General features: G+C 35.0%; 2 long non-coding RNA genes across 24 annotated transcripts in view; one reads left to right on the top strand and one right to left on the bottom strand.

Annotated features, from left to right (window-relative positions):
* The window catches only part of LOC144288546 (uncharacterized), a 34,899-nt gene extending 30,573 nt beyond the window's left edge, over positions 1-4,326 (top strand). The window contains exons 3-4 of the long non-coding RNA XR_013356482.1: positions 2,929-3,113; positions 4,025-4,326. This is a non-coding gene — a long non-coding RNA (uncharacterized LOC144288546). The remainder of the gene's footprint in view (positions 1-2,928; positions 3,114-4,024) is intronic.
* LOC144288544 (uncharacterized) overlaps positions 1-26,503 on the bottom strand; it is a 493,091-nt gene that overhangs the window by 316,391 nt on the left and 150,197 nt on the right. For 14 of the 23 annotated variants that reach the window (XR_013356452.1, XR_013356435.1, XR_013356434.1 and 11 more), the window contains one exon: positions 21,054-21,141. The exons of 7 other annotated variants lie outside the window; for them this stretch is intronic. This is a non-coding gene — a long non-coding RNA (uncharacterized LOC144288544). Of the gene's footprint in view, positions 1-18,765; positions 18,974-21,053; positions 21,142-26,503 lie in introns of those variants that run through there. 2 more of the 23 variants (XR_013356463.1, XR_013356458.1) reach the window with 1 other exon arrangement.

The following is a 26,503-nucleotide window of genomic DNA, read 5'->3' on the forward strand; positions in this document are numbered from 1 at the left end:
ATACAGCATAGAATCAAAACTCACTCAGGATTGGGATGGAAATACTCACCATTTCCAGGACACAGGCAAAGATCCTTTGCTGCTGGGAGAAGTATATAATCAGAAAACCTATATCCATAAGGGAAGGGCAGACAAGCCTTTTGACCCCAGGATCTAATACCAATAACGAGCAGAGATATGCTAGCACCAGATAAAGGGCAAGGAATTATCTCAGCCCTAGATCAACCACAAATACAAAGCAGGGTTTGGCTATCAAGGGAAGGAAGGGAAGGAATGCAAGCAAAGGTCCACCTTTGAGACCAAGGGAAACAAGCATTCCAAACACTGAAGATGAACACTCAAAAAAGTAGAAAAGGAAATTCCTCCTGGTCCTTAACATAAAACCAGTACCAAGTAATAGCCATCTCCCACTACGGAAGGATCAAGAGCATAGACAAAGGTCTCTATAACATGTGTGGAAAAACTTTTAAAGCTGAGAGTAGAGTAAGAATGTTAACAAAAACACAAGGTAACTCTTCTTAACTACTGGATAAATTTGAATCTTAATGTTGCAATGAAGAGAATCATAACAACAAAATCTTGATTAAATAGTTTCATACTAAGGATATGGTCAAAGAAGAGGCATTTTTGGCATAAATACTATTAACCTTAGCCTCTATTATTCTATATATTATGATAGAATTCAATAAAAAGTTATGAGACAAGTAAAAATATGAGACAAAAAAATACTATGAACAATGACCCATTGTGAAGAGATAAAGCAATCAAAGAATCATAGTTGATCCATAAGTTGAAATTACCAGACAAGAACATAAAAATAACCATAATATACATATTAAATGATCAGAGGAAAAGACAGATAATATATATGAGCAGATAAGGGATTTCATCAGACAGATGAAAACTAAGAGTCTAATGGAAATGCTAAATATAATAATAAAAATTAAAACAGTAATAGAGTAATAGAGTCCTTTGACATACTCTGTCATACATTACCAGAGTGGAAACAGCTAAGGAATCAGTAAACTTAAAAATGGAGCAAAATAAATCATCCATACTGAATTAAAAAAAAAAAAAAAAAAAAAAAGACTGGAAAACCCAGAATAAAGAATTCAAGATATATGGAAAAATATCTCCAAAACAACATGAAATTTCAAAACTGAAATTTTCAGTTTGACCATAGTCAAACTGCTGGAAAAAGGAGAAAAATGTTAAAGCAACCTGAGAAAAATGAAACATTTCAGAGAGGAAAACAAAGATAAAGTTTACCACAAACTTCTTCTCAGTAAGTAGCTAAGCAAGTCAGAATACAACAGCATGGAATCTTCATAGCACTGTAAAAGAAAAGTCTATTGATTCTGAATTTCATTCCTAGTATAAGTATTTTTCAAAAATGATAGCAAAATAGTCTTTTTTTCTCTTCTTTTATTTATTAAACTAAAGATGAACTCATTGTCAATACAATATACAACAAGAAATGTTAAAGGAAGTTCTTCAAGCAAAAGAAATGTAATACTAGATGTAAATATGAACAGACAAAAAAATGTGGAGCACCAGAAATGATAAAATGAAGGCAATCATAAAAGACTTTTTTTTCTTATTTTCAATCACTTTAAAGATAATTGACCATCTAAGTAAAAATGGCAACACAACTGTGGGTTTGTAAGAGATGAAGACGTAAAATGTGTGACAATTACAGCATGAAAATGAGAAGGAGCAAATATAACTGTAGTGTTATAAGCTGCTAAATTATACACTAAGTGAAATAGTAATATTTGGCAGTTGACTGTGATGTTACAAATTTACAGTGCAAATCCTAGAACATTCACTAAAATACTCCACTCTCAGTAATGGGCAGAAAAAGTAGATAGAAATTCATAAAAATATAGCAGACCTGAAGAACACTATCATAGTAGTTGATATTTATAGAACACTCTCCCAATCAGAGCACAATGCACATTCTTTTCAAATACAGTGGGAAAAAAAATAAAAAAAAAATACAATGAAATGTTCACCAAGACAGACCACATTCTGGGCCATGAAACAAATTTCAACAAATTGAAAACAACTGTTATTATAAAAGATAGATTTTCAGATTATAGAATGAAACTGCAAATAAAGAACAGAAAGATACGTGGGAAAAAACCAAATATTTAGAAATAAAATAATAATCTATAGACATAGGACACAGAAATTTTATGAAGCAGATAAACAGAAGAAATTAGAAAAATTTTAATATAATCAAAATAGAAATCTAACATTAAAATTTGTAGGCTGCTATAAAAGCATTAAATTTATAGTATTAAATGTTTATATTAGAAAAAGAATATCCCAAAAAAGAAAAATAACTCGACTAATCAAAGTTTCTACCTTGAAAAAGAAGAGCAAAATAAATTCAAATTAAATACAAGAAATAACAAGATAAAAGCAGAAATCAATTGAATACCAAAATCAAAATGCACAGAAAAAAAATCAATGAATAATACTGTCATAAAAATAATTTATTTTCAATGCCATAGTACTTAAATCAAGCTCAAGCTTTATAATTAAGATAAATATAATGCTTAGCAATTATTTGTAATTTTCACATGTAATAGAATATACTATTTCTGCAATTTCTATGCTGTAGTATTGTCTATTGGTATTTTTCCAAACAATTACTTTAAAGAAAGACAGTTCATCTAGGTAATTTATCTTTTATCGGCTTCTTTACACTTTTTCTAAAATTATGGGAGGAAGTAGGGCTGAGAAAGGCAGCCTCATGCATACAGCCTTTCAGCCCCCACTCAGCCACATAAGACTGGGACTTGGAACACTTCCTTACCAAGAAATAAAGAGCTCTCATAATTTCCGCTGGGTTTATCACCTTGTTGAAGAATATCTTCCCTTTTTACAAGCACAATTTATGTTCTTTTGTTCTGCATTAAGTATATGGCACCTGGGCAATCCTACTGCTACATCTGCCCTTCATGGGGGAGTGTACAGGGTCCATCTACAGAGTCAAGAGGAGGGTGAGCATAGACCAGTTGCCCCGCATCTGCTGCAGGAAGAGAGACCAACTGGCCACAGAAGACTGGTGGCCCCTACTGAAGCAACTTCTCCGAAGTAGTTATGTAAGTTATTTCTTTTCTTTAAAAATAACTGTCACCATTTGCTTCAACGTGGATGGAACTGGAGGGTATTATGCTGAGTGAAGTAAGTCAGTCGGAGAAGGACAAACATTATATGTTCTCATTCATTTGGGGAATATAAATAATAGTGAAAGGGAATAGAAGGGAAGGGAGAAGAAATGTGTGGGAAATATCAGAAAGGGAGACAGAACGTAAAGACTGCTAACTCTGGGAAACGAACTAGGGGTGGTAGAAGGGGAGGAGGGCGGGGGGTGGGAGTGAATGGGTGACGGGCACTGGGTGTTATTCTGTATGTTAGTAAATTGAACACCAATAAAAAATAAATTAAAAAAAATAACTGTCACATTCAGTAAAAGTATTAAATCTAAATGAATTAAACCTAAATCCTTAAGTACGGAAATCTAACATTAATAATCTATTATGTGCCATACAGTTAGCAATGCCCATCCACAAACCTCATTTCAGAATATATCCTAAAATTAAAGGTCATCTACAACTGGCTGCTGACCTTCCTTTCTAGATTTATCTTCAGTTACTTTCACTCCTGAAGTATGACTTAAAACTAGCCTGGAGTTTCTGCTCACCAAATTTAACTATATCTTTCTAACTCTAATCAGAATTCTGCCTTTCAAATTCTTACTCATAATTAAATGTCCAGATTCTTGTATCTAAACTTTCCTGTTTATTAAAATTTAAAATTAATTTCTATCTCCTAAATCACATTGTTTATATCTAATAACTCCTATCACATTCTTCTTTATATAATAGTCATTTTTTCAAGATGGTTTATATTTTCCTTGTGGAAATATTCTCCCCACCTATACTCAGTAACATAATATTTGAATGGGCTTCCCCACCTAAATACTACTTTTCTCATTCTCCCTTGAATGTAGGTATGGCCACATGAAACAAAATCTCATCAAGGAAATGCAAGCTGAGTGATATAAGCAATTTCTATATGTAACCTTAAAGAGAGTGATATGTTTTCATTCCATCCCTTCTTCTAACATTCATCACCCAGATGTGACAGGGTTTGTGAAACAATTTGGTCCTAGGAATGGTGAAGCAACAACTAAACAACTTTAGACAACTAAAAGACACGAAGGTCCTTGACATCATGGATGGACCATATCAACTCTGAACTACTTATACTAGATTGTAGCTTAAAAAATAAAATCAACTTTATCTTATTTAAGCCACTGCTATTTTGGTTTTTGTTATAGCATCTAAATCTCCACCAAAAATTAATATGTACTACAAGTTTCTTGGGGCAGGAATTACATCTTCTTGACCTTTGTATCTTTTATATTCATCACCTTGCTTAGCAAAGTGTCTTATATACAAGTAAGTACTCAATAAATATCTGTTGCACTGAATATATTTTCCAAAACCTTCACTGGATAGTATCTTTATACAAGTGCACTACCACCAAAAGGTTAAGATTGGATCATATAGTACAGCAATCAAGATAAGCCTTCCTCACTAAGCCTTGCACAAATTAAAAGTTTGTGATATTTTTTAAAGATTTTCTTTATTTATTTATGAGACACACACACACACACACAGAGAGAGAGAGAGAGAGAGAGAGAGGCAGAGACATAGGCAGAAGCAGAAGCAGGCTCCCTGCAGGGAGCCTGATGTGGGACTTGATCCAAGAACCCCAGGATCACGCCCTGAGGCAGATGCTCAACCACAGAGCTACCCAGGTGCCCTACAAGTTTGTGATAAAGAGAGAGAGAGAGAGAAAGAGAGAGAGAAAGAGAGAGAGAAGGAAATAAATGTTCTTTTATTATGACTGAATTTGGGGTGATTTGTTAAGAAGCAATATATAACCAGAACAACCATAATCATACTCCTCCTTATATTCTTATTAAAGCTTTTAAACATAAATACAAATGAGTAAGATGATTATTTAAAGCCCCATACTCTGTTATTCAAATCATGAGTTTGTATCAAGTGGTGGATAGAGGGGTTGGGTTGAGTAGATGAAACTCAGGAGATATTTAGCTATTTTGTAGGACTCTACTGTGGTAGATGTATGACACATACACATTTGTCAAAATTCATAAAACTTTGCAACACTTTAATGCATACTAATTTAAAAAACATTTAGGTGGTCAGAGAATCTCAGGATGGAATACAGAATGTGATAAGGATCTAAGTATATTACAAATGTGTGAAACACCCTTACTGAAAGGGATAGGGGCAAAGGTGCTGACTTAAGTAACTTTAGAAAGGACTAGAGTCTGTAAGATTAATGGCATAAGTACAATATAAAAGCACTATATTAATAAAGTTATATCCCACAGTGGTATAGATTAATAATTCTGAAACCACTCTGCATATATACTGAAATTGAACAATTTTGTAGATGGATGACAGTTGGTGTGCAACAGGCTTCCCATTGTTGGAGCAGGTACTTAACCAATAAGCAAAAGGACATGGCTAGAATGAACCATGTGGTATGTGGTAATGAATTAGAAGTGGAGGCATTAGTATGAACTATGTTTAGCCCAATAGAAACACAGATGGCTACCTACAGAAAAATTTATATATGTGTGTAGATACACAGGTTAGCAGGCAGGCATATATTTCCTTGCTCTGTGATCTAAGAGATACAGAAGCAATGACACCCCAGTAGAAATGCGTACAGCCAATACCAAGATTTTGGTTTCGAATACACTCTCCAATAAAGGGAACCAGAATTAATTGGTGATATGGCTAATTTTTGGACTAGAGGAGGAATCATAAAAGATAAGCCTAAAGAATGTTACAGTGCCAAAAAGTAAGAAAGTTCTCTTGCTCTCTTGTTCTCGCACTCTTTCACTCACTCACTCGAGTGCTCTCTCTCCTTTGGAGAACCAAAGGAGACACACATATGGTAGTGTGTCAAAGGGACATAGTAGCCAACTGAAAGAGTTCCCAATGGTTAACGCTGGAACAACTGAGCAACAAAATTAAGTAGCATTGGATTTTAACCCAAAGTGTAAAATATCCATGAGTCCATACTGATATAAATAAATGATTACACAAACAAATAGGGATAAAAGACAAACACCCCATAGAGAAGAATTCCAAATGATTTGTGTAGATATTCAACCCTTAAAGAAATGAGGAATAACTCCTTACTCCTTACGTGTGGGCTACACTTTGTGGCTTTCTTCCAAAGGGCTCAGTATAGAAAGGAAGAAAAAAGAGTAACTTTAGAGAAATTTCACAAATAGTATCCTAGGCAAATGATTAAGTTTAACATCAACTGTGATAAGCCATGTTCATTGTTTGCACCCTTGAGATGATATGATGAAAATTGCATTGTACCTCTGGTATTCCTCCCCAATCCATGTAATTCCAGTCTAATCATGAGAAAAATATCAGACCAATCCCAACTGAGTGACCAGTACTCTTTAAAACTGCCAAGGTCATCAAAAACAAAGAAAGTCTGAGAAACTGTCACATCTAAGAAGAGTCTAAGGAGACATGACAATTAAATGTAATGTAGTATCCTGGATGGGATACTGGAACACAAAAAGGAAATTAGACAAAAACTAAAGAAATCTGAATAAAACTAAATAAATCTGTATGAAGTTTAGTTAATAATAATGTATCAATATTGGCTCATTAATTGTAACATGTATCATAAAATAGTAAGATATTAATAATAGGGAAACTGGGTATGGGATATGCAGACATTGTATTATCTTTGTAATTTTTCTATAATTCCAATACTATTCTAAAATTAAAAGATTACTTTTAAAATATTACAGTCTTTCTAGTCTCCTTTCTTACTCTCATACCCATCGTCTAAACCATCAGAAAAATCCTATTCATTCTACCTTCATAATATAATCACAATCTAACTAACTCTCCTGCCTTTCACAGCTTCTAACCTGACCAAATTACATTTCTCTTACTCCTTATTATCACAATGTTTTCCTATTTATCCCTCTGGTTCTGCCCTTTGTTCCCCTTTGATCTGTTTGAATCATAGTAAGAATGGTGGTTTCTCTAAAACTACAAGCAAGTAATGTCAATAGACTGCTCTGAACCCTCAAATGGTTCTCTATTCATCAGAGCAAGAACCACAGTCATAAAGGTCTACAAAGCCCCATGACATCTGACACAGTTTCTTCTAGATCCCATTTCTTATTGCTCTTCTTCTCATTCACCTTACCCATCGTTATGACTCTAACATTTCTAGTTAGCTGCTGTCTCAAGATCTTGGCATTTGCTGTTCTCCCCTAAGAATTAGCATATCTCATTCTCTCATCGTCTTTAAATTTGTACTCAAATGCCCTGTTAGTGAGTCCTTTCCTGATGACCCTACCTATATTTAATCTGCTAAACACACTTGCTCTTCCCCTTCATTAAGTATCTCCTTAGCCCTTTTCACCATCTAACATAATATTTTCACTTATTTATCTTGTTACCTGTTTTTTCCCATTAGACGTTCAGAATGGAAATTCCATGATAGTAGAGAGTCTGTTTTGTCCATTCCTTTATCTTCTGCATTCAAAATACTGCCTGTTGCCCAAGGGACATCATTAATATTCACTGAATAAATGAATGGATATAAATATAGTTGGAAGGAAAGGTATGCTTAAGTTCACATGGCTGGCATATTTAACTCTCAAGCCTACCCCAAGCCAAGACAATTTATAACAAGTATTATGCCAAGGAGTGCCTGGGTGACTCAGTCAGTTGGGTGTCTGACTCTTTCCCCTCAGGTCATGATCTCAGGGTCATGAGATTGAGCCCCATATCAGGCTCCCCATGCTCAGGATAGAGTTTGCTTCTCTACCTCTCTCTCTTTCCCTCTGTCCCTCACCATGCTCATACTCATTCTCTCTCTCTAAAATATTTTTAAAAACCCAAGTATTATGTCAAAAACATGTTTGCCTACAGATTAATGTTTCATTAGCTTTTGTAGATGGAGATTATTTTCATTTAAAAGGAATTCATTTTTAAGAATAGTCAAGCCTCATTAATCTGGACAATACTAATTTAAGATTTGCAATAATTAAACCTGGGGTATGTACTATGAAAAAGCAATTGTTAATCAAATTAACAGTATAGACAAAATTACAGGAGATGACATTGGATTTCTAAATAATCTAAGAATAATTATTAATAGATTTTTAACAAATGTTTACATAAATGGATGTTTTTAATTGCAAGTCAGTCTCATTAATTTTTTAAATGAAGACCCATAGGAGCTCTGCTTAAAATGGTCTGAGAACAACTGGTTTAAATAACTGTGTGTACTTAAGAAAAACAAAACTGTATGTCTTCAAGAATAGCTTATTATTTAGGCTTTTCATGAATTCATGAAAAATGGATAGTCTCCATACTAGTCTTTCCTTCTATTAGTCTAAAATGTCTTAAAACATGTGTCTGATTTGTTTCTCTGTTATGTATTTTTTCAATCTTCCTGGGTTATAAAATATAACTACTTGTACTACTTTCATTACTTAAGACTTCAACACCCCCTCCCCTCAAGATACTAGAAGGTTTTATAACTGATAAAGAAAAATTATATCCAGGATAATACTTTTTCTTCATGTGTTATAATTGCCTTTTACTTCATATATCCTTGGAACAAAGCTTGGAAACAACTATTTTCAATCAGTTTTAAAAATCATTTTTCATTATTTTTAAATTATTTCAGTTATTTGTGTCCATAAGATTTATCTGTTGGATAAATCAGCCAAAAAAGGCATAACTTTGTTAGAATATAGTGGTATACCTCATTAGTATCTGTAGTATTTTTAAACTATTTTCATGTTTTATAACTCAAAATTGTTTTAGAAGATAAGCTATTCAATATGGAACCATGACCTACTACCATAAAGAGTGATGGGTTTATCCTGTTTATAGACGTCATCCCTCAATTTTTATAAATGGATTTTAATGCTATACTCTTCTTGGTTGATTACAACTAAATCTGTTCTTTAACTTACGGTATAGAATCTGGCTGGGGTACACCAATAGTGAAATAGCTGTTGATTATGGCCAACATTCATTTGATTGTGCTATCTATTCTGATTGACATATGTCAGTGAAATATTGGTTATTAAATACTTTTAATATCGTGCCTACATAAAACATATTCTTTCTAGGTTGCTGCCAAGGGGATCTTGTCAATTTTTAATTGTCTTATCAGAAAGTCCTAATCAAAAGACTACTTTAGAGGAAAAATATCTATAATCAACTCCCCTAAATCAGGAGTTTTTTATATCTAGAGACATAGATCTTTTGAAAATAAGTGGTTTGGACCATCCCCCTAGATAACTTCACATAGGCCCATAGACTCAAAATTTAAATTTCAAAAGTTTGAGAGCCCTTTGAAGTCCAGATTAAAAGCCCCTGAATACATATGCTAAAATGGACCCCTCAATCAAGCCTCAAAGAGATGCACACTTAGATGTCATTCTTATCACTTGTAGAATTTCTATACTATATAATATTATGCCATTCTCTCCTTTCCACTTCTATCTTTGCCATTCTAGTCAAAGTCACTACTATATTTTGCCTAGATTCCTGAAACAAGTTGCTAACTTTTTCTTCCTTTTTTACCCCCTTCAACTCTATTACAAACCGCAATCAAAGTGATTATTTTATAAGATTACACCACCATTTATGTAAAATCCTTTCATGTTTTCCATTGTATTCAGAACAAAACTGATTCCTTACAAGGTCAGCCAGATCTTAAATGACCTAACTCTCAATTTTTCCTACTTTCACCACTGGGAAGTCTCTCCCTTCCTAGTACACTCCAATGATGGTGGTCTTATTTCAGTTCCTTAAAGGTATCAAGTTTTCTCCTACCTTTACATACAGTGGTCTTTCTGAGATGTTCTTTCTTAACTTTTAAGCTGGCGAGTTCCTTCTCATCAACTTAAAGATCACTTTCTGAAAGAGGACTTTCCTGAAAATCTCTCCAATATAAAATCAGCCCCTCAAAACATTCTGTAGTTGTCATTTATGTATATGAATATTTATTTCTGTATTTCTCCCAAACCAGACAATAAGGTCTGGGATAGTGAACATTATTAATGTAAAACAGATACTAACACATTGTCATCTAACATTAAGTGACTCTTCCTAACTTTATAATTATAAAAAGTAGTTAATGAAATAATGATATAATTTGGGACACCGGGGTGGCTCAGCAGTTGAGCATCTGCTTTCAGCTCAAAGCGTGATCCCAGAGTCCTGGGATTGAGTCTCACATCAGGCTCCCTGCATGGAGCCTGCTTCTCCCTCTGCCTGTGTCTCTGCCTCTCTCTCTGCGTCTCTCATGAATAAATAAATAAAATCTTAAAAATAAGAAATAACGATATAATTTTAAAAGAAAAATATACAATTAATTATTATATAAATTATAGGGTTGGGATGTTATTTACTATAACACTTAGTTTTCTATATATGTTGAGTCTTGGATGAGACATCTATCAGATCAATATGCTTGTCCTGCCATGCTCCAAGCATATAAAAATGTTAGATAAAATATATTCAAAATATTTTTGATATATGGTCAAGGAAAGAAGGTGGGAGGGAAGGTGGGAGGGAAAGAAGGAAAGGAATGGAAAACTCAATGTTCCAGAAACAAGAAGTATTCAAGTAATTTTGCAGTAATTTGAAGCAAAAGTCAAATAATTCATTAGGATCAAAATTTTATAGATCTTAATGGCAGGGGCTGAGAATTTAAAGCTTGCACATGAACACATCAGAGGTCTCAGGAAAACACAAAGTGGAGAAATGAACTTTAAGCCTAAATATAAAGCCAAGATCCATGAAGAGTAACCCTACTCATAAACAAGAACTAGAGAAATTCTGTCCTCTGGTTCTTCAGGCATCACCAAAACTTGCTGTCTGTTCCCAACATGGGTGAAAACGAGTTCCCCAAGAAACTAAAACTATAAGCTATACACAAATAAGGTCAAAGTTTTTAGGCTCATCTCTATTGAAAGCTAAAGAAGTAATTTATTTTTTTTTTAATTTCCAGAAGCAGAGACAATTGAATGAAACACCACTGATGCTTCTAAGTGCAGGATACAAAAAGTCCTCTAATAAAATCAACCACTGCTAAAGATAAGCTCAAAGTCACAGGGAAAATTTATATGAATACTAGCAAGAGGAAGAGATGGAAATAATACAAATAGGAAAATTCCAATCTCAAGATCTAAATAAAATAAAACCATATACCTGGAAGATTAATTTTATTTATTTTATTTCACTTTTTTTTTAAATTTTATTTATTCATGAGAGAAAGAGAGAGAGAGAGAGAGAGGCAGAGACACAGGCAGAGGGAGAAGCAGGCTCCATGCAGGGAGCCCGACAAGGGACTCTATCCGGGGTCTCCAGGATCACGCCCTGGGCTGAAGGCGGCGCTAAATCGCTGAGCCACCTGGGCTGCCCGATTAATTTTAATTAGTACATATAAATTTTGGAAAGATGAACAAAAGAAATAAACTATGAAGAAAATAGTGTGGAGAAAATAGCAGACTGGCTTGAAAGAGTCAAATAGGGTGGGTGGCTTGGCAGTTTGGCGCCTGCCTTTGGCCCAGGGCCTGATCCTGGAGTCCCGGGATCGAGTCCCGCGTCAGGCTCCCTGCATGAAGCCTGCTTCTCCCTCTGCCTGTGTCTCTGCCTCTCTCTCTCTCTCTCTATCATGAATAAATAAATAAATAAATCTTAAAAAAAAGAAAAGAAAAAGAGTCAAATAGAAAGTCCAAAAATTGTACAGTTATTTAAATTAAATAAAACAGGGTGACTGGGTGGCTCAGTCAGTCAAGTGTCTGACTCTTGATTTCAGCTCAGGTCATGATCACATAGTCGAGTGGTAGATTGAGCTCCATGTCAAGCTGGTGCTGGGCATGGAGGCTGCTTGAGATTCTCTTCTCCCTCAGCCTCTCCCCAACCACTGACCCTCCCCACTCCCCTCTCAAAAAGCAAGCAAGCAAGCAAGCAAACAAACAAAACCTTAGAGAATGTATAAAATGGTTGGTTAGTGATTAGAATAGGCAGCTAAAGAGAAACTAAGGCAAGTGGAAGTTATTTTTGAGAAAATTATCCAGATTGCCACAAAATGATTTAAAGAGACAGAAAACATGAAAAACAGGTTAAATGTCATGAAGGATATATTCAGAGGAAACAACTGAAGTCCAATAGGAATTCTGAAATGCAAAAACAGAGAATTAAAGAGAACTATTATTTAAAGGAATACCACATAAAAACTTCTCCAAAATGAAAATTTTGTAAAAAGAATATATTCTCAAACTGAAGAAAACTACCACATACTCAGCAGGACTGATGAAAACAAAATATAAAGAGAATTTGATGGAATTTGAAGAATATAAAATATCAAGTACAAGGGGATATTGTTAGAAGATCATATCTGCAGGAAAAAGACTGCTTTCAACAGAACTACATAATAGAACACTCACAGACTTTAGAACTATGAACACATTCTGAAATAAATACTAAAAGACACAGACGATAGGAAAGAAATTAAGCTCAGATGGAAAGAGTAGAATACAAAAATCAATGGTGTGCAAAAAATTAATAAGTAGATTAGTAGATCCAAATAATTACGTAAAACATATAAAAATGGTTAATTGGGGAAAGACAAAAATCCAGGTGGCAATAGCACAAAAGGTAAAAGTGACATAAAGAAATATGTAAAACATTACTGAGAGAAAATGATGCTTAACTAAATTGAGGGATATGTCATGTTCATCAATTTATAACTCAATTTTGTAAAGATCTCAAGTTTTTCCAAACTGATCTATAAATTTAATATTTGATTCCAATCAAAATCCTAGCATGACTTTTATTTTAATTGGAAAGATAATTCAAAATTTAGGTGAAACACACATGAGTGAAAGAATAACCAATCTCAATAATATAGAAAACAAACTTGTCCTTCCTTTAAAGCTATAGTAATTAAGGCACTATGGTATTGGTACAAGATAGGCAAAAAGATCAACAGAATAGAAAAGACATTTCAGAGATAGGCCTACAGTTATGTAGGCACTTGATTTATGAAAAAGATGGTACCGCATGCAGCATGAAGAAAAGGATGACCTTTCAAAAAAAATGGAGCTAAATTATTTGGCTATCCATACTTAAAAAGTAAATTGATCCATGTTGGACACTATGCAGAAAAGAATCACTTACAGGTAGATTGTAAACCTGAATGTGTAAGGTAAGACAATGCAGCCTCTAAAAGATAAAAATGTTGATATAGGCAAAGATTTTGTAAATAGGATAAAATGATAAATTATACTACATTAAATCAAGAACTTATTATAAAAAAGATAACCATTAAGAGAATGAAAAGGTGATGAACTAACTAGAAGTACATATTTGCAGCATATTTATCTGAAAGTAGAATTCTATCCAGAGTATATATAGAATTTTAACAAATCAATAATTGTATTTATTTATTTTTTTAAATTTTATTTATTTATGATAGTCACAGAGAGAGAGAGAGAGAGAGAGAGAGAGAGAGGCAGAGACACAGGCAGAGGGAGAAGCAGGCTCCATGCACCGGGAGCCTGACGTGGGATTCGATCCCGAGTCTCCAGGATCGCGCCCTGGGCCAAAGGCAGGCGCCAAACCGCTGCGCCACCCAGGGATCCCCAAATCAATAATTTTAATACACAATGTTAAAAAGAGGCAAAGCACTTCATTACTTTTTTTAAATTTATTCATGAGATACACACACAGAGAGAGAGGCAGAGACACAGGCAGAGGGAAAAGCAGGATTCATGCAGGGAGCCTGACATGGAACTCGATCGATCACAACCCCGGGTCTCCAGGATCAGGCCCTGGACTGAGGGCGGCGCTAAACCGCTGAGCCACCCAGGCTGCCCAGCAAAGCACTTTAAAAGAGAGTTCAAAAAAAAAGGATAAACAATGGTTACTAAGTATGTGAAAAATGTTCAATGTTATTATTCCTCAGGGACACGCAAATTAGGAGCACAATGACATACAACTATATACCCACCCTGGCTAAAATGAAAAAAACTGGCAATACCAAATATTGGCAAGGATATAGTACAACTGATATTCTCAAACACTTTATGTAAGAGTGTAAATTGGAATAATCACTTTTGAAAAAGTGCTTGGCAATGTCTGGTAAATTGAACATATGCTTTTCTATGTTATAGTAATTCTACTCCAACAGAAAAATGCACACAAAATGCAACCAAAGACATGTAAAAATTTTCATAGCACTTTCATAGCATCAGTATCAGAATAGCTGGTGTTAGTACCACCTAAAAACTAGAAATAACCCAAATAACCCTCAATATTAAAATAGATAAATAAAATATATATTTATAAATTAGAATACTTTATAGCAATAAACAATCCACTGCCACATACAAAAATATGGATAAACCTCACTAATGATACTGAGTAAAGATGCCAAACACAAAAGAATATTAACTATATATTTATTCTACTTAAATAAAGTTCAAAACCAAAACTTAGCAAATTAGTGGTCAAAAATGCGCTTTCTCTTGAAAGAGTACACAAAGGTCTCCGGGATGCTATAAATATTCTACTACTTCAGAAATATTCTATTTCTGATGTGAGTAGTGATTACTCAGCTGTGTTTAGACAGCTTTGGAAAATCTTTGTAAATTTTAATGAGTTGGAACCTTACATCTATTTTTCTTTATGTATATTATACTTCAATTAAAAGTTTATTTTAGGAAAAAAGGTAGCACTTGAAATGCTAAATAAAAATACATGCAAGATAGGAAGAAGATTTACAGTTATATTGATCAAATGTGCTTGTGGTATTCTAAATGAGGATAGAAAGCCTAAGATATTATTAAGTATGCATATTAAAATTTAAGGGTAACAATGACAAAAGAATAGGAACAGAATGTCAAACTTCTAAGCTAGGCCTGTAAAACTAGAGAAGAGAGAAAAGGCCTACATGTATAATAAAAGAAAGAAAGAAGATCATAGTATAACAATCTATAAGTGAACATGAGATGATGATTTGGGAAAGGTAAAGGCACTCAAAGCTATAATCTCAATGAAATACACACCTATAGGCAAAAGCAACAGGAAAACTTTTCATTCTCCTCTTGGGGTTTTAATTATGGGGCACTGAGGAAGCAAGAAGTCACCCTTGATAATTCTGGCAACAGTTTCATCCTTAATAGTAGATAATTTGAAGAGCCTCAGACTGAAAGTGCTCCAGGACACCTGGTTACAGCAAATTCAAATCCTTTTCTACAGGAATGATCTCAAGCTAGGTCACTAAATCAGACCTAATTAAATATATACTTACATTCCAAAATTACATAATGCATGAAGAAATAAGGCACCATAAGGAAGAAACAGCAGAAAAAAACACACTATAAAATCTCAACGAATTCAGATTTTTTATCAGATACTGTATTTTCAGAATTATTCTGATTGGTATTTTAGAATTATTTGGATAATTATTGAATTATCAGAAATAAATTTTAAAATATGTTTAAAAGTACCTAAAGTATACGATGAATTTGAAAACATGAGTAAGGAACATTTTTCTCAATATCTGGCAGATTTGGAAAAAGAACAAATAGAATTTCTAAAAAAAAAAACATAACTTGATATTAAACATTCAACAGACAATTTAAGGAAGCATAAGAAAAACAACTGAAAAGAGAATTAATAAATGAGATAATGGGAAACAGACAACCAGAGATGGAAGGAATACAAGAGAAGTTAAAAAAAAAAAAAAACTGAAGAATATAAATAACAAGGTCAATACATATTTAACCAGAGTTTCAGTGGAGAAGAAAGAATTGAAAATCGACACTCTTTTGTTGGGCTTTTATGCTGCTTAAAAAAAAAAAAAAAAAATGACAGTGTTGAGAAGGGCTAGAACCAAAAGAATGCCTGCCAAAGTATCTATGCCAGCCTTCCATAGTTCCATGAAAGCTGAAAGAAGACACAAGGCTTCTGGGTCACAGAAAAGAACTTGATTATAGCAGGAGGGCTTGATTACAGGGCTGGAGGGAATCTGTAAACACATGAGGATGTGCTACAGGAGATGAAGCCTGAGCTTAGAGAATCCACTATTTTTATAGCAAAAAGTAAGCAAGACTTCTTTGTCCAGAGGGATACCTGGTGTAAGACAAACCCCCTTAGTTTTCAAGATTATCTTTATGAGAAAAACTAAAGAAATGATTCAATAAAGGCCTTGCAATTTTTGAAGTTTTGGCCTAGCTGACTCAGCAAGATACACAAGAGGCCCAGAGCAGACAAACTGTCCACATCTCATCCCGACACAAAAATACTTTACCAGAAAAAAGAGAAGACACCATTCCACCAATGCAGCAATCACGATGAATCTAGGAATTCCTGCTCTCACTTCATTTTTGACCTCTGCAAATTCCTAAGTTTCTTTGTCAGATCATCAATTCATTTCAAAGCATTTTTTGTTTAATCACCTTTAAAAAAAAACTTTCCATTTAAAACTACTTTTAGATTTACAGAAAGATTACAATCTAGCTAGAGGGAAAGGCAATAAATTGGATAATTTTAAATTGGGATAAATGATGGAAAGAAACTAAACAGAATATGAGAGTATGACTCTGGATTAGAGGAGGCACTTAAAAAGGGAAGTCTGGAAATAACTCCCTGAGAAGGAAACATTAGAGAGATGTCCTTAAAGGATTAAAAAAATCAGCCATTATATAAAAGATAAACAAACATACAATAAAGGAGGAGGAGGAGGAGGAGGAGGAGGAGGAGAAGGAGAAGGAGAAGGAGAAGAAGAAGAAGAAGAAGAAGAAGAAGAAGAAGAAGAAGAAGAAGAAGAAGAGGAAGAGGAAGAGGAAGAGGAGGAAGAGGAGGAGGAGGAGGAGGAGGAGGAGGAGGAGGGCGGCAACAAGAAGAAAAAAGAACATTTTAGGCAGGGCTACAACAACAAAATCCAAAAGCTGGAAAGACCTTACATGTTTGAGAAACAGAAATGACCTTGGTGTATTTGAAGAGTTAAAAGAAAGCTAGTCAACGATGTTGGAGGAGAATGAGCAAGGAAGAGTAATTCACAAGATGACAGGAACAGGTAGACAGGGTAAGATGGCACAGGGCCTTGGAAGCCATGGTAACATCTGATTCTATTCTAAGTACAATGAAAAGCATTTTTAAAAGATTTTTTAAAAATTTGACACAGAGTCAGAAAAAGAGCATAATCAGGGGGAGCGGCAGAGGGAGAGAGAGAGAAGCAGACTCCCTGCTGAGCAGGGACCCCCCCCGCCCCATATGGGGCTTGATCCCAGGACCCTGAGATCATGACCTGAGCTGAAGGCAGACACTTAACCTACTGAGCCACCCAGGTACCCCCAGTGAAAAGCATTTTGAGCAGGGCCATTAAATGATGACCTACACTTCTAAATGATCTTTGTATAGAGAATAGACTAAAAACAACAATAAGGCAGAGAGATCAGCTACAAGGCTACTGAAGGAGTACAGGCAAAAGGTGATGGTGGCTTTTATGAGAGTGGAAGCAATGAAATAAAGTGAAATATTTATTTTATTTTGAAGATAAGATTAAAAGAATTCACTAGAAGAGAAAGAGCTAAATCAAGGATGACAGGTTTTTTTTGGACGCCTGGGTGGCTCAGTGGTTGTTGAGCATCTGCCTTAGACTCAGGGTACCATGCCAACTCTGGGGATTATGTCCCACATCAGGCTCCCTACAAGAAGCCTGCTTCTCCCTCTATGTCTCTGCCTCTCTCTGTGTGTCTCTCATGAAAAATAAATAAAATCTTAAAAAAAAAATAAAAAGGATGACAGTTTTTTGAATAGACAGTGATTGAAATGAGAAGACAAAGGAGCAGGTTTGGGTGTGAGGGGACCTTAGCAGTTCAGTTTTAGACATGTTAGACTTGTGATGTTTAAGAGATATCCAAATGGAAATATCAAAGAAGTTACTGAATAAATGATCTCGAAACTCTGAAAAAAGACCTGGATTAAAAAGATACTTTGGAAGTCTGGCACATAGATGATATTTAAAGTAATAGTGATTAATATGATCACCTACGAAGCACATGTTTTTCAAGAGGAATCAATATGCCTCCCTTCTAGTATCTGGACATCTACTAAGAAGTGCTAACAAAGAGCATGGAGAAAGAGTTACAACAAGAAGCAAAAGGGGGGTGCTTTAGGTGGCTCGGTCAGTTAAGCATCTCTGTTCAGCTAGGGTCATGATCTGAGGGTCCTGGAATCAAGCCCTTCAGGGGGCTCTCTACTCAGCAGAAAGTCAGCTCCTCCCTTTTACTATTCCTCTGTGCTCTCCCTCTCAAATAAATAAATAAAATCTTAAAAAAAAAAAAAGCAAAAGTAAAACCATAAATGGCTGATGTCCTCACAACCAAGAAAAGAATGAAGAGAGGTCTGCTGTATCTAATGGTACTGAATGTTTCTACTGTATCCAACAACCTGGAATTCACTAGGGCTCCAGACAAAGACAATCTCAATGAAGTAGTGGGGCCAGAAGCTGCAGTGCAATAAATTGAAAATAGCCACTGGTAGAGAATCACAACATTTCTTATTTCTTTACATATATTTATGCATTTTATGTGAACTTCCATGTTTGATATTCTGTTTGAAAATTTCTAAATTGGTGCCAATACTACCACAGTGAATATTAAAACTAGAAATCTTAGACAAATTTCTTAATTTCCAAATGATTCTCTAAGAATTCTATTTCTTTTTTTGGTGAAATTTATAATCGCAAATTAAAATGGATTTTCATGGAGTCCATTTAAATTTTATCCTATTTTGATGAGATACTATATTCTAATTAGAAGTGCTGCTTCTTCCTGCAAGGGAAAAAAAAAAAAAAACGATGTAGTAAATTATTCTGCAATCTAGCCAATCTGAAATTCATAATCACTTCATTTATATGAAATTAAAGCAAAATATTTTGGTAAGTTAAAATAGGTTATTATTACTTTTATTAAAGAAAGCAATGAACTATTGCTGAGATTAATTAAGAGCAGAAAAGAAACTGAATCATTTAATCAATGTCATGTTATTTAATGTGAACGTATTCTAAAATATTTGAAATCATACAAACCAAACACTGGAAAAAATATTCTTGATCTACCAAAATAAGAATATTGTACACTGCTTTACCAGGATCTATCAATGATTTAGAAGTTTTATGGCATTTCTTTGTCTTGCTGATGGGACAATAATGGGTGATTAGAGGTGGGGACTCTCTTATCTGAACCTCTTGCAGAGAATAGAATGGAATCCTCATCCGTCTTCCACTTGCTCTTATAAAAACCTAAACTCCTTACTTAATGTTTCTGAGCTTCAGTGTCCTCAGTTAAAATAAGGATTGGTATATTTATGTAATATCTGTATCACAACATCTTTTTATCATTGGGTCACTATGAGAATAAAAGATCCTGACTCAAAGTTAATACTCAGGCAACATACCCTTTTCACTGTATCCTATATCAGGATCTTTGCACATGCTGTTTCTTCTGCCTAGAATACTGTTCCTTTCCTTACTCCTTTTCCTTTCTCCCCTTTGTGCAGCTTACTTATGTAACCATCTTACTCCAGCCTTGCCTGTTAGCCCTCATACTGCATGAGGTCCCTCAGTTACAAAATCTCCTAGCACCTTGTGCTTACAATAATTTGGGGGATTATTGTTTATTGTCTACCTCATTACTAATTTGTTTATATTGCTAGGATATTATCTGACACCCTGAAGGCATTTATAAATACTGTTGAGAAAGTGAGTTGGAATTTCATTAAAGGAAAGGATGAAAGGGATAATTCAGAGATGACTCCAAGATTTCTGGACTGAATAATCTTGTCATTAATAAAAGGGAGCAACAGATAAGGGAGAAAAGATAATGAGTTTCTGTTTTAAACATGTGGAATGAAAGTGTCTGAAGGGCACCCGAGGGAAGGTATTTAGGAGACAGTTGGAACTATGATAAAAGATAAGAACTGAAGATAGATCTTTGAAAGTCCTTATTCCTTATGTGGTAGATTAGCCTTAAAGATAGCCAAGGGAGGCTAAGAGCAATATCCTGGAGAAAACAATAAAGTACACAACTTAGGTGTAGTAAATTTAGTTTGGCCATGGTATCAAGGTAGTTGATCAAACATTATTCTAGATGTTCCTCTGAAGGTATTTTTTAAACAAGATTAACATTTAAATCAGATTGTCCTCCATAATGAGTGTAGACATCATCCCATCAACTGAAGGCCTTCCAAAAAAACAAAAACAAAAACAAAAACAAAAAAAAAAAAAAACTGACCTCCCCCAAAGAAGAAGGAATTCTGCCAACAGTCTGCCTTCTGACCGAAACTGCAACTCTTCCACTCTCTAGCCTCTTAGCCTAACCCACCGACCTTGTGGATTTGCCAACCTGCACAGCTTCATGAGCCTGCTCCTCAAAAAAAACATATATATATATATATATATATATATGTCAATATATATATATGTCAACATATATATATATGTCAATATACAGATGTCTATAGATCTATGGACTTTAGATCTATAGGTTCTAGACCCTAAATAATACAAGCTGATTGAAAATAAAGAGATTAACTGATTCACCAGGATTCTAAATCACAAAAGAGGCAGAAAGTAAAATTTAAAATATTGAGTCATTCCTCTGTTGATTCCTCTGTGCCCTTCCTGAAATAAATTATGATTTTCTATGCACATTTACTTAAAGTACTTTTACTGTTGCTGCTTTCACATCATTTAACATGCATTGGCTTAATCTCTCAAAATTATAAGATATCATAAAAAGCATGAGCAATAGTATTAACAGGAAATAGGACTGTGATTGTTCAGGAATCACAGTCCTACAATCACAGTCCTTTCAAATGCAGAATGGCATTTGGAAACTTTCTAATTTTTACCTTCAGGGTAGATTTCTGTGATTTGGACTTTTGAATTGTTGATGGTGTGCTTCTGTGACATTAGTATGTGGCTGGTTTCGTGACAACCCTTACACAAAAACAGGAAAAAAAGATAAAGAAAGGGTTAGTTTAGGTGTTAGTTTAACAGATGAAATATTTACTCATAACTCTGAAAGCCTCAGGCGAAAACAAGTAAGAATCCTGAGGACCAAAATAGAAAGTTCTGTGTAACAGAATCTGTAACATGAAGATACACTGGACAGGGAAGCCAGGGATGGAGACAATCTCAGTTCCATTCAGCCACGTGCAAACAGGAAATGCTGAGTCCAATGGTCTTTTCTGTGCCTGCCGTCCTAGATTTCAACACCAAGAACAAGCAGTGTGAAATGTAGCAGAGCACTGTAAGATTGAATTGAATATTAATAATCATCACTCTGGGCAGCCTGGGTGGCTCAGCGGTTTAGTGCCTCCTTCAGCCCAGGGCCTGATCCTGGAGACCCAGGATCGAGTCCCACGTCAGGCTCCCTGAATGGAGCCTGTTTCTCCCTCTGCCTATGTCTCTGCCTCTCTCTGTGTGTGTCTCATGAATAAATAAATAAAATCTTAAAAAAAAATAATCTACTCTGATTCCTTTATGTTCCTATAAACTAATATTCCAGAGAGGTTAAGTGGCTAACCAAAGATCATAGAGGTTCACTCTTTAGAAATAAAAAATAGGATATTAGCAGATCTTTAACAATGCAGTTTTATACCAAAAAAACAAATTCAGGTAAATCCCAGTAGAATTGGAAGAACTTACTGAACATATAGTATTAGATCTAGAGCCTCAATGCTGTGACTCTAGTCTAATGAATGATACTAGTTCAATCATAAATGAATGAATAACATTTTCCTCTTCACAAAAGATTTTAAAAAGGTAAACATACTTTATTATACTTAGTCTCACAATATCCTAAAATAAAGATTCTCTAAAGTCACACAGTTCCAAAGAGTTGAATGGGACCCAGGCTTTCTGGCCTTTTCAGCACCCTTTTTGACACACTCGTACTAGATGTAAGGCTATATAATTAACCCATATGAGAAGGTAAGACTTCAGGCTTCAGCAATTTGGACAAGTGATTTACTTTCCTGAGTGACTTGATAAGAAGAAAAAGTTAAAAAAAAAATCTTCAGTTTTATCATTTGGGTTTTGGAGCCTTCAAAGCCATCAAACTATTAAGTATCAAAAGCCAACCCTTTGTGCTCCTGATTTAAGAGAACTAAGGAGTAACATTTTTTACAAAGATCAATGGGTAGAGGCAGAAGTAAATGTGTGTAATCGAAGTTCATGTTTATTATTGCATTCAAAATCTCATTCCAGGTTATTAGGGAATATAATTACCTAATTCATTATTTTAATTTTTTTTAAAGATTTTATTTATTCATGAGAGACAGAGAGAGAGAGAGGCAGAGACATAGGCAGAGGGAGAAGCAGGCTCCATGCAGGGAGCCCGATGTGGGACTCGATCCAGGGACTCCAGGATCATGCCCTGGGCTGAAGGCGACACTAAACCTCTGAGCCACCCAAACATCCCTAAATTTTTTATTTAAGTTCTTCCCTTGGCTCCTAATAAAGCAATAAATCCTTCAGGATCAGGCGTACCCACAGATGTGACACATTGCCTTCAGACTCACATGGCATTCTGATAAATCCGTCAGTATGTGCAGTGATGACAGATGTGATAAAGAGATCATCGTGGCTCTCACTGCCTATATTTTATTGTTTGTTACAGCCACCTTCTATTTCTGGAAAACATTCCCAGCTGTCTGCAGCAGAGCAAGGAGCCAGAGTTGGAAAATATGTTGTTTTTCTCACAGTTTACAATCTAACTTGCCTACCACTAATTATGCAACACAGATAGGTAGAAATACTAGAAAACATGTCTTGAATACTGGTTTCATTATCTGGTTTCATTGTAATAACCTTATTTCTGATTTTTCGCATTTCAGGGTTCTGGAAGACTCATTAAAAATGTTTTCTCTGCAGTATTATAACCTTTTGACATTTTCTTCTTATATCAGTCATGGCAATCTTTTTAAGCCTATAAATAGGAAGGTTGAGAGGGGAAGAAATGGACATATTAACCCCCTGTACATTTGGAGCCTGACAATGAGATGTGAGGTGGGAAGGTTATATCAATACCTTGGTTTTTGTTTTCTTTTGAGGGTATATTGTAAGATAAATAAAGCATTCTGTGTGCATCCTGTTATTCATCTTAATCATCAGTAAAATACATATGCATTTCATATATAATCTATTTACAACTGATATAAAAGTAACGGAATTGTGTTCTTTTGCATGAATTTCTGAGGACAATTTTGGCAGCTTTCAAAGTAACAAAGGATTTACTTAGGGGTTGGTGTGAAATGCAATTATTTTTCACTTTTTCAGGCACAAAGAAGAAGAAATTGAAAGTGACAATCCTTTGATCACTCCTATATAAGTCTAGCTTAACCTTATTTCATTAATTATTATTGTTAGTTTATATGTACATGTTTCAGTTACTTTACCTTGTATAAAGTGACAAAAAGTATTACAAATTTAATAGTAAAATTACAAATTTTACTATATGTATTATTTCAATTTTTTATAAAAACCCCAAAATTTAATATTAATCAATAGTTGAAACCTCCAAATACTCATCCTTTACCAGAACTATCTCAACTTTGAAAATATGCTGATTAAAATCTTCTTTAATATGCCTTGCCCACCATTTCTTAAAGGTTATATCTGATCAAACACATAGATGAGAAAAAAACAAAGCAAAATACTTCACACATTAATTAGCCCTAATTAAAAAGTGGCTACCATACAGAAATATATTAATCAAAAATTCACAATTGGGATCCCTGGGTGGCTCAGCAGTTTAGCGCCTGCCTTCGGCCCAGGGCATGATCCTGGAGTCCCAGGATTGAGTCCCGCATAGGGCTCCCTGCATGGAGCTTGCTTCTCCCTCTCCCTGTGTCTCTGCCTCTCTCTCTCTCTCTCTCTCTCTCTTTCTCTCATGAATAAATAAATAAAATCTTTTTAAAAAATTCACAATTATTAGAGTAACTTCTGAGTATGCTCTTCAAAGATCATTTTTACTCACACAGGAACAGTACATTTTTGTATATCTTATAGTTCTTGATAAATGTATTATAAGATGTCCATAATCATGTTTTATAAAGAGTCAGAGACAGTCACACATCAAAAACTGGGTGGAAAAGCTGGGAGAGAGAGGTTTACTGAGTCTACTATTTAAACCATTCGAATTGCTGCATTGACTGGTATAGCAGGCATAACCTAGATTAGCAAAGCAACACCAAAATTCACTATAGCAAGGAAAATAAAAGGGATTTCCATTAAACTGGAGGTCTGCTGTCATTTAAATGTCTTTAGTACCAAAAATAACTGATAAATTGTATGGAAGACTCCTATCTAAAATTAAGATATGACAAAAAATGAGGCTTCTTGTGCTTTTAAAATAAATCCTTCAATGTCAAACTGAGGACAACAAAGAAACTGGTTATTAATTTGGAGTCTAAAAGAAGGTATCACTTAATACTCTATAATAGGTTTTATTCCTCCAAAACAACTCTATAATATGTGGTAATCATTTCCAGTGCAGTATCTAAAAATTTTCTTGTCAAATAAACTTGCTACTCTTCTTAGATCTTTAAAACAATGAGGATTAACATTAGCATTATGAAATGCATAATTTAACCTCAAAATATCTCTTAAAGAAACATAAGCTTCGACTTCTATGATGGCTGAGACACCATATTAATTTCATTTATTCTTTTTTTTTAAGCTAAAAAATATTTTTTTGTTTTTTTTATAATAAATTTATTTTTATTGGTGTTCAATTTGCCAACATACAGAATAACACCCAGTGCTCATCCCTCCAAGTGCCCCCCTCAGTGCCCCGTCACCCATTCACCCCCACCCCCCGCCCACCTCCCCTTTCACCACCCCTAGTTCGTTTCCCAGAGTTAGGAGTCTTTATGTTCTGTCTCCCTTTCTGATATTTCCCACACATTTTTTCTCCCTTCCCTTATATTCCCTTTCACTAATATTTATATTCCCCAAATGAATGAGAACATATAATGCTTGTCCTTCTCCGATTGACTTATTTCACTCAGCATAATACCCTCCAGTTCCATCCACGTTGAAGCAAATGGTGGGTATTTGTCATTTCTAATGGCTGAGGAATATTCCATTGTATACATAAACCACATCTTCTTTATCCATTCATCTTTCGATGGACACCGAGGCTCCTTCCACAGTTTGGCTATTGTGGATATTGCTGCTAGAAACATCGGGGTACAGGTGTCCTGGCGTTTCATTGGATCTGTATCTTTGGGGTAAATCCCCAACAGTGCAATTGCTGGGTCGTAGGGCAGGTATATTTTTAACTCTTTGAGGAACCTCCACACAGTTTTCCAGAGTGGCTGCACCAGTTCACATTCCCACCAACAGTGTAAGAGGGTTCCCTTTTCTCCACATCCTCTCCAACATCTGTGGTTACCTGCCTTGTTAATTTTCCCCATTCTCCCTGGTGTGAGGTGGTATCTCATTGTGGTTTTGATTTGTATTTCCCTGATGGCAAGTGATGCAGAGCATTTTCTCATGTGCTTGTTGGCCATGTCTATGTCTTCCTCTGTGAGATTTCTGTTCATGTCTTTTGCCTATTTCATGATTGGATTGTTTGTTTCTTTGGTGTTGAGTTTAATAAGTTCTTTATAGATCTTGGAAGCTAGCCCTTTATCTGAAATGTCATTTGCAAATATCTTCTCCCATTCTGTAGGTTGTCTTTGAGTTTTGTTGACTGTATCCTTTGCTGTGCAAAAGCTTCTTATCTTGATGAAGTCCCAATAGTTCATTTTTGCTTTTGTTTCTTTTGCCTTCGTGGATGTATCTTGCAAGAAGTTACTGTGGCTGAGTTCAAAAAGGGTGTTGCCTGTGTTCTCCTCTAGGATTTTGATGGAATCTTGTCTCACATTTAGACCTTTCATCCATTTTGAGTTTATCTTACAGACCAATATCCCTGATGAACATGGATGCAAAAATTCTCAACAAGATACTAGCCAATAGGATCCAATAGTACATTAAGAAAATTATTCACCATGACCAAGTAGGATTTATTCCCGGGACACAAGGCTGGTTCAACACTCGTAAAACAATCAATGTGATTCATCATATCAGCAAGAGAAAAACCAAGAACCATATGATCCTCTCATTAGATACAGAGAAAGCATTTGACAAAATACAGCATCCATTCCTGATCAAAACTCTTCAGAGTGTAGAGATAGAGGGAACATTCCTCAACATCTTAAAAGCTATCTACGAAAAGCCCACAGCAAATATCATTCTCAATGGGGAAGCACTGGGAACCTTTCCCCTAAGATCAGGAACAAGACAAGGATGT

The sequence above is a fragment of the Canis aureus genome, chromosome 18 (genome assembly GCF_053574225.1).
Source record: "Canis aureus isolate CA01 chromosome 18, VMU_Caureus_v.1.0, whole genome shotgun sequence".
Lineage (NCBI taxonomy): Eukaryota > Metazoa > Chordata > Mammalia > Carnivora > Canidae > Canis > Canis aureus.